The sequence below is a fragment of the Limulus polyphemus genome, unplaced genomic scaffold (genome assembly GCF_000517525.1).
Source record: "Limulus polyphemus unplaced genomic scaffold, Limulus_polyphemus-2.1.2 Scaffold811, whole genome shotgun sequence".
Lineage (NCBI taxonomy): Eukaryota > Metazoa > Arthropoda > Merostomata > Xiphosura > Limulidae > Limulus > Limulus polyphemus.
Window position 1 is genome coordinate 268080 of NW_013666421.1, and position 7973 is coordinate 276052.

Consider the following 7973-nt stretch of genomic DNA (forward strand, 5'->3'; position numbering starts at 1 on the left):
ATGCCGCCATTAAAACAAAGCTTGCGCAACACATGTTCGATGGTCCGTGAACTATCGCCGTCTATTCATCTCAACAAGAGCTAGAGGCACTGCATCAACTTGCCCCTGTAACAACTAGCTCCGGTCTCCCCTACCTGTGCATCCCTAGTCTGACACAGAGTGTACTTTTCTGGTGATACATATTTATACACGCACACACATTCCTGATATGTAGAAGCTATACGAGTGCTCAGAATTTCTTATACTAGACATTTGTTCATATTCACTTGAATGTATATTGCTTTCCTTCTTATAGCAAATAGCCTGCACTTGTATATTTATTTTCCTTCATTGCTAACTGTTTTCTGTATTTAATACATTCAGTCTTATTATTTTAATCAATCTCTTTGTTTCTCTAGCCTTTCTAAGTAAGCTTAAGAAATACTTGATACCTGAATAAGATCACTTCTGAATTAATATACTTAACAAGTAAGTTAACTTCCTTATTTCCTTTAACTACACATTTCATCCTTTCCTCCTTTCAAACAAATACCTTTGGATACAAGGAAACTTTCCACAAGTCTCAACTTCTGTTCATCGAAAGTTATAATGTATTGAACATGACTATTAATTCATGTAAATTCACACTATAACTTAAATAGCTACTTCTGTTTCATTAATTTATTCAAAACATCAATTTTGACTGCTGGTACTCCATGTTGTTATTCTTTTGTCTTCCACGTTAACAGGATGATATTAAGAGAAAACATGTTTTTAATGTATTAGATAAACCTTTGAAGCATTGCTAATAATATCTTTGAGTCACAATGCAAAATAATGGAATACTAAATACTATAAACACACCAAGGCATTAATATTTGTTTTAACATTTCCTTTACTGTAATCAGTACTATCAATATACTTATTAGAAACCAAAGAAACAAACTACTAAATCTCATATAATACTCAGTCATTATATATATATATATATATATTTGCTTATTTGTATCAAAGTAAGAGTAACATACAACAATTTCAAATGTATATTCTCTAATTCATGTATATAAGCCCATTCACTTTACTTAAGCCACAATGTCTTCCACTGTTAGTGTGATTTAACCTGGTTGAGTAATCAGAAATAATTAATATGTATTTGTTACCTACACATGACATAGGTGGGGGTCCTAAAATACCTATAGCTATCATTTGGAATGGCATGGTTAAACTTGGTATTTTCTGTAAAGGGGCATTCTTTAATGTGGACTATGCTTATGTTTTTGACATTCAATACATGATTTGCAAAAGTTAATAATGTCCCTTCTTATATTTTGTCAACAAAATTTCTTATTGATCCTACTATAAAATTTTGCAAATGTTAAATGTGAAGCAAATGGCAAACTCTGCTGTACTTTTATCTGTGGCGAACTCGCTGTTTCCTCTACTTCTTGTTTTTCTACACAACACATCTCAATATAAAATATATTCAATTTTATCTTTGTATACTTCAATATTTCTTGATGAATTTATTGCTGCATCCTCCTTTTGTTTGTTAATAACATGGTCTAAATCCTATAATTCTTCATTGTCACCTTCACTGTTTTTCTTTGTCTCTTGTTTTCAGTTGTCTATGGAGTTTCCTATTCAATGCATCCACATTAAAATTTTTTCCACATTTCCTTTGTATTACTTTTAAATCATAATTTTACAATAACAACGACCATCTTGCTAACCTGATGATTTATCTTTTAATGCCGTTAGTCATTGTAGGAGTGCATGATCTGTAATGATGGTAAATTTCATACCATACAGATAACAGTAAAATGTCTTGATACCATGAACTACAATCAGCCATTCTTGTTGTGTTACTGGGTAATTCATTTTCACTTTTCCTAATTGTTTCTTTGATATGCTATGAAGTGCTCACTCCCATTTCTGTCTGATATACTACTATTGCATAACCTGAAGTATATGTACTTAAAATTAATTCATTACTGAAATCAGGGTAGCTTAACATTTGTGCCATTAATAGTGTGTGTGTCTTTTTTAAATGCTTCCTGTCTCTTATTAGTCCACTGGAAATCTGTATATTTCTTTGCTAGATCTTTTAGTGGCCTTGCGAGTGGCAAAATGTGGAATGAATCTTTTATAAAATCATACAAATTCCTAAGATGCCTTAAGTTATTTTATTGTTTTTGGAAATGGATAATCTTAACATACCTCTAACTTCTTGGGGTCTAGTTGTTTACACCAACAGTTACCACAAGACCTAAATAATTTACTTCCTTTCTTAGAAATTGACACTTAGATGGGTTTAATTTCAAATTTACTTTTTACAAACTATCAAACACATGCCTTAGTCTAATGATCTATTAACGAGTACTGACAGAACTACTACAAACACATGCCTTAGTCTAATGATCTGTTAACAAGTACTGACAGAACTACTACAAACACATGCCTTAGTATAATAACCTATTAACGAGTACTGACAGAACTACTACAAACACATGCCTTAGTCTAATAATCTATTAACGAGTACTGACAGAACTACTGCAAACACATGCCTTAGTCTAATAATCTGTTAACAAGTACTGACAGAACTACTACAAACACATGCCTCAGTCTAATGATCTATTAACGAGTACTGAAAGAACTACTACAAACACATGCCTCAGTCTAATGATCTATTAATGAGTACTGACAGAACTACTACAAACAGATGCCTCAGTCTAATGATCTATTAACGAGTACTGACAGAACTACTACAAACAGATGCCTCAGTCTAATGATCTATTAACGAGTACTGACAGAACTACTACAAACAGATGCCTTAGTCTAATGATCTGTTAACAAGTACTGACAGAACTACTACAAACACATGCCTCGGTCTAATGATCTATTAACGAGTACTGACAGAACTACTACAAACACATGCCTTAGTCTAATAATCTATTAACGAGTACTGACAGAACTACTACAAACACATGCCTTAGTCTAATGATCTGTTAACAAGTACTGACAAAACTACTACAAACACATGCCTTAGTCTAACAATCTATTAACGAGTACTGACAGAACTACTACAAACACATGCCTTAGTCTAATGATCTATTAACAAGTACTGACAGAACTACTACAAACACATGCCTTAGTCTAATGATCTGTTAACAAGTACTGACAGAACTACTACAAACACATGCCTTAGTCTAATAATCTATTAACGAGTACTGACAGAACTACTACAAACACATGCCTTAGTTTAATGATCTATTAACAAGTACTGACAGAACTACTACAAACACATGCTGGAGTCTAATGATCTATTAAAAAAGTACTGACAAAACTACTACTGGTTTGTTTCATAATATCACCTGGTTTTGCATTTTTTGAAACATCTGCAACTACTTGTTTTCTGTTGGCTTTAAAAATTTCTGCCCAAAGAATTTTGTAAAATCTTTTTGTGTATGTCTGCAATCATGGGCCATATGTTCCTTTAGTCTGTAATTAAAGTATTCTCCCTGTTTTTGATCTCTTCTGAAGCAATTTCTTGCAGATCACATTTAAAGTATTTAACATTTTATACTTTATTCTGTTGTACTATTCTCCTGTTCCTATTTTACCAAACTTTTTTGCTTCATTCATGGTTAATCTCTTTAGATTACTAACTAACCCTTTCTCATAGTTAGGTTTCAATGTGTCTTGTATCGTAAGCTCACTTAACCTGTTACCTTAGTTCTTGTAATTTTTGCCCAAATACTCTGACAGATTTGCTTCTTAACTGTGTTAGTAGATATATATGTTTCCTTATGTTGGTAGGTGATTCACGGCTCGTATATTCACATAGCAATTTATTGCTTAGTAGATTCAAGTTTGGAATTAACTGTAACTCATCACATGCCTTAATAAATCTCATAGCCTCATGTGATGTTCTTAGTCTGAATAGGTCTACTTTTTGTAACCCTGAAATGCATGCTGCCTCATCTGTTACATCTAAAAAACATTCAATATCTTTTTTCTGATTTACATTGAATAATGGGATAGCGTCTGTTAAATATGTGGGTCTGTTTTGTACAGTGGGAACCTGTGGAGGTGCAGCTATTTCTAAACCTACATTTGCCATTACATTGGTTCTTGTTCTAATGCCTCCTCCTATTTCTGGCTTAATTTCTGCCATAGCCATAACCAAAGCTTTTTCTAAGGATTTTTTCCAACTGCACAATTATATCTTAACTACATCATTTTTAGTATGTGATGCCTTATTGCACATCATATATATATATATATATAGGCCTAGTAACAAATGATCCACAAAAATGAAGAATATTCTAATAAATAAATTTATTAATCAACTCTGGAATGGAATTTTTATAATTTTAAGTATGTTTTTTAATGTATATCCACTTGAACTTACTTACAGAGGTGAATTTTCAACTGCACAAATATTTTTACAGGTTTACAATTTGTGATCAACTACACTCAAGGAAAACCTCTAGCCATAACCAAATTCTTACTGTACTTTTACTTCTGAACTAACAAATCTTAAACTCCATTCCCTATTTCACAACCTGTCATTGGTTTTCTTTAAATCCAAGAAACATTGTGACAGTTTGTAACACAGTATTATCATAAGACAATTATCAAGTTACAAATAGTATTTATTTAAATACCAGGAATATGCAGGTAACAGCAATAGTGCACAGAGCACTGACTTGAAGAAGTTTTATGTGAGAATAAGAAACACAGAGAATTGATACTATTTACAATATTACATCAGTAGTACTACATGGTTATTTCACACAAATGATTACTTGATAACTTTAATTCTTATACAATGTTACACTTGAAAAATAATAATAAACTTACTCAAAAGTTGAGGCTTTTTCTATTTTGTATGTTGCTATCTGGACTGACTAAATCTGCTGATTTCTAAGTCTAGCTGACTGACTCAAAGGCTGATTGCTTCTTGAGGGCTGACTTATTTCTTTGATGCTTTACTCTTTTTTTTTTCTGTATTTTTAAACCTGGCATTTATAAATTTGAATCACTGTTGAGTGTGTAGGCTGGTACTGAATAGAATTGGCGAGATAATCCCAAGTTGTCGTACCAAAGCTGAAGTATTTTCATACTGTTCTTAGGAATCTTTTTTTTTTCCCCAAGAGTTGAATCACTTATATGCCATTTTTTTCTGTTCGTTTCTATCAAAGACTACCTTGGTGAACATTATATTGTGGTTCTCTTACAACATCTGTGTGAGTCTTCTTCCATCAAGGGAATCCTCCATCTGTGTTTAAACAACGCGTCTTTTTTAACTCATTTATAACCAAAGGATTACCTTTCACCACTGAAATGGATGTTATAATACAGTGTAATTTCAGTTAGTAGTGCCAGATGGAGCATTTTACAGCTTAACACTTACTTTGGTTATTCATGGTCACTTATTTATTATATATAATGTCACTTGATGACAGTTTTTATTCATCTTTTTGGAGTTGGTCTGACACAAAGTGTTCTTTTCTGGTTTTGTATTTAGAAGTTACATTAGTCCTCGGCATATCTTGTACTAGGTATTTGGTTCATATTCACTTGGGGGATATATTGTTTTCCTTCTTACAGTGTCTAGTGTGTATATATTAATTTTCCTTCACTGCTAACCATTTCCTTACTTTAACACATATTTAGTGTCTTTAATTTAATCAATCTTTTTGTTTCCTTAACCTGTCTAGAAAATGTTTGCTTCGGTCTTTCTTTAAAGGTCACTTCCACCTTTAAGTAGTAGTTAATATCTGAATAGGGTCTCTTCTGAATTAATATACTTACTGAGTGAGTTAACTTCCTTTTTTGCTTCTAAAATACTCGTATATTGTGTTGTAAGGCAATTTCCAACAAGAGACCAATGCAGTACTATTACCCAACTTCATAAATTTATTCAGCTTTTTTTGGGGGGGGACATAGAATCATACTGTTAATTGTGAGGAAGATTTTTAACTTGTATAAATCTGTACTTATTTTCATATTTTAAGAGTTAAAGTTTGAAAGAGATTAACTACAAAATCATGCTTCCAGTATATTTTAATATAAAGTGTATTAGTTCCACATTAGTTCTGTATAAATTATTATAAGCAAACAAAAATACATATAAAAAAAATGTGGAGTATATGTTACACAGTTTTTGCATGGTTTCTGTAAGGAAGATTGTGTATGATAATATGCAAATATTCGGGCATATTTTCTTAGTTATTATTTATTTTTGTGATATACTAAAACTTGCCTGTGTTTGTTGAGTATCTTGTCAACTTTTTCCCATTCCAAAAATAAGGAACTTAATTGTCTTTTAATATTTTTTTTCTAATTATGCTGTATGTTTTAGCTTTGAAAATTGTAATAACTATCAATAAAGTTATTGATAAAATTGGTTTTCTTTGAGTACTTTAGGAATTTTAACACAAAGACATTGTATAGCATATCCAAAGGTTTTTCAAATGTAAGTATGTGAAATTAATATTAAAGATATTATCTATCAGATTAACTTACTAGCTGGAGTACCTGTCCCCTGGGCAGAAGTTAAGTAAATGCATAATTAATGAAAGGTTATCTTAGGATATGAAAAGTTGCTTCCCTTATATATAATTGTAAGAAACGCCCATAAATACTGCAAAACACAAAATGTAAACTGCAAATTTGTATGTATATCTGAGTGGATCCAACAAACCTTCATTCCAAATTTGGTGAAGAACGATCAACAGGGGGCGAAGTAGTTGTAAAAAACGTCCATAAAAACCACAAAATGCACATCTGAAAATTTGTATGTACCCCCACATTGACCTAATGTACCTCCATACCAAAGCAGTTACATGGACATACACGGACAGTGCTATTATATTTATATGAATAAAGCTTCGTTTTTTGTATTTATTCTTTACTTATTGCAGGAAGACTTTTAAATTTATTTATGAACACTGCATATAATATAACATAAATAACACTGTCACTTTGGTTAAGTTTAATTTTTTTTTATATTTTTAAAACCTGCCATTACAGAAATATTGTACATCGAGTTGTAAACTCGTTTGTTTTTCTGCAAATTCCTCCCACAGTTTTGTAATTAGCAGGACCAAACCTGGTAGACAGACTCGAGGGTGTCCTTACCTATATGTTGTAACCTTTTACCAAGGGCAGGTAAAATGTACTTGGAATGTCATCTAGGTTTGCAGGATCACTGAACTAGAACCTCGCATCGGATTTTGTATTTCTGGCCTTCCTTTGTATCCTAAAACAGTGTCCATACTCCCACTTATAAACTAGTAGGACCAAAGGTGGTACGTGGATTTGTTTCCTAACAGGTTTTTTTTGTATGAGTGCCTCCCTTGGTGTAATTATGGATGATGGAGGAGCTTGATATATAAATTCATACTGTTTCCTGAGTATGATCTCATAATGTTGTAAGCATCTTATTATCTCCTACATTATGTGCAACACCGTTAATGCAGGTTAGTTAGCGTTATCTTAAGTTTTTCTGGCGTACCTTACAAGTTGCTAAGATGTATGCAAGTGTGTTGAACTACTGTAATTATAAGCAACCAACTGCTAAGTGCTATTTTTTTGCAGTTCCCAATATTTAGGAAATATTTTGGGAACTATAATATACTTGTCAAAATGCTAAGAAAAAAGCTGCATTTACCTGTGAGCTTGAAAATGTATATATACAAATTTGTGGCCTCTCTATACATACTTTATGGGCTGTAATTTGTGTTACAGTGCTGTAAGCTATATTTTTTTATTTAATTGATGGTTTATAATAAAAAAAAGTATTACGGATATTAATGATAACCTTAGTACTGACAAATTAATATAAGCTTAGGCCCAGGGTTCTAAAATAAGAAGTGACTGTTATTAAAAGATATGACCAAGTGTACACAGCGTGGTCACAAGTAAATAGACACCACCTTTTCAGAAAAAAAAATGAAAATTTTCAGTCATATTCGCATGAATTGATA

At 32.0% G+C, this 7973-nt stretch overlaps 1 long non-coding RNA gene across 1 annotated transcript in view; it reads right to left on the minus strand.

Annotated features, from left to right (window-relative positions):
* Positions 1–3248: 3248 nt before the first annotated feature.
* The window catches only part of LOC111086053, a 15457-nt gene continuing 10732 nt past the window's right edge, over positions 3249–7973 (minus strand). Inside the window, exons 2-3 of the long non-coding RNA XR_002610816.1 lie at positions 7092–7096; positions 3249–3328 (exon numbers count right to left, since the gene is read on the minus strand). This is a non-coding gene — a long non-coding RNA (uncharacterized LOC111086053). The remainder of the gene's footprint in view (positions 3329–7091; positions 7097–7973) is intronic.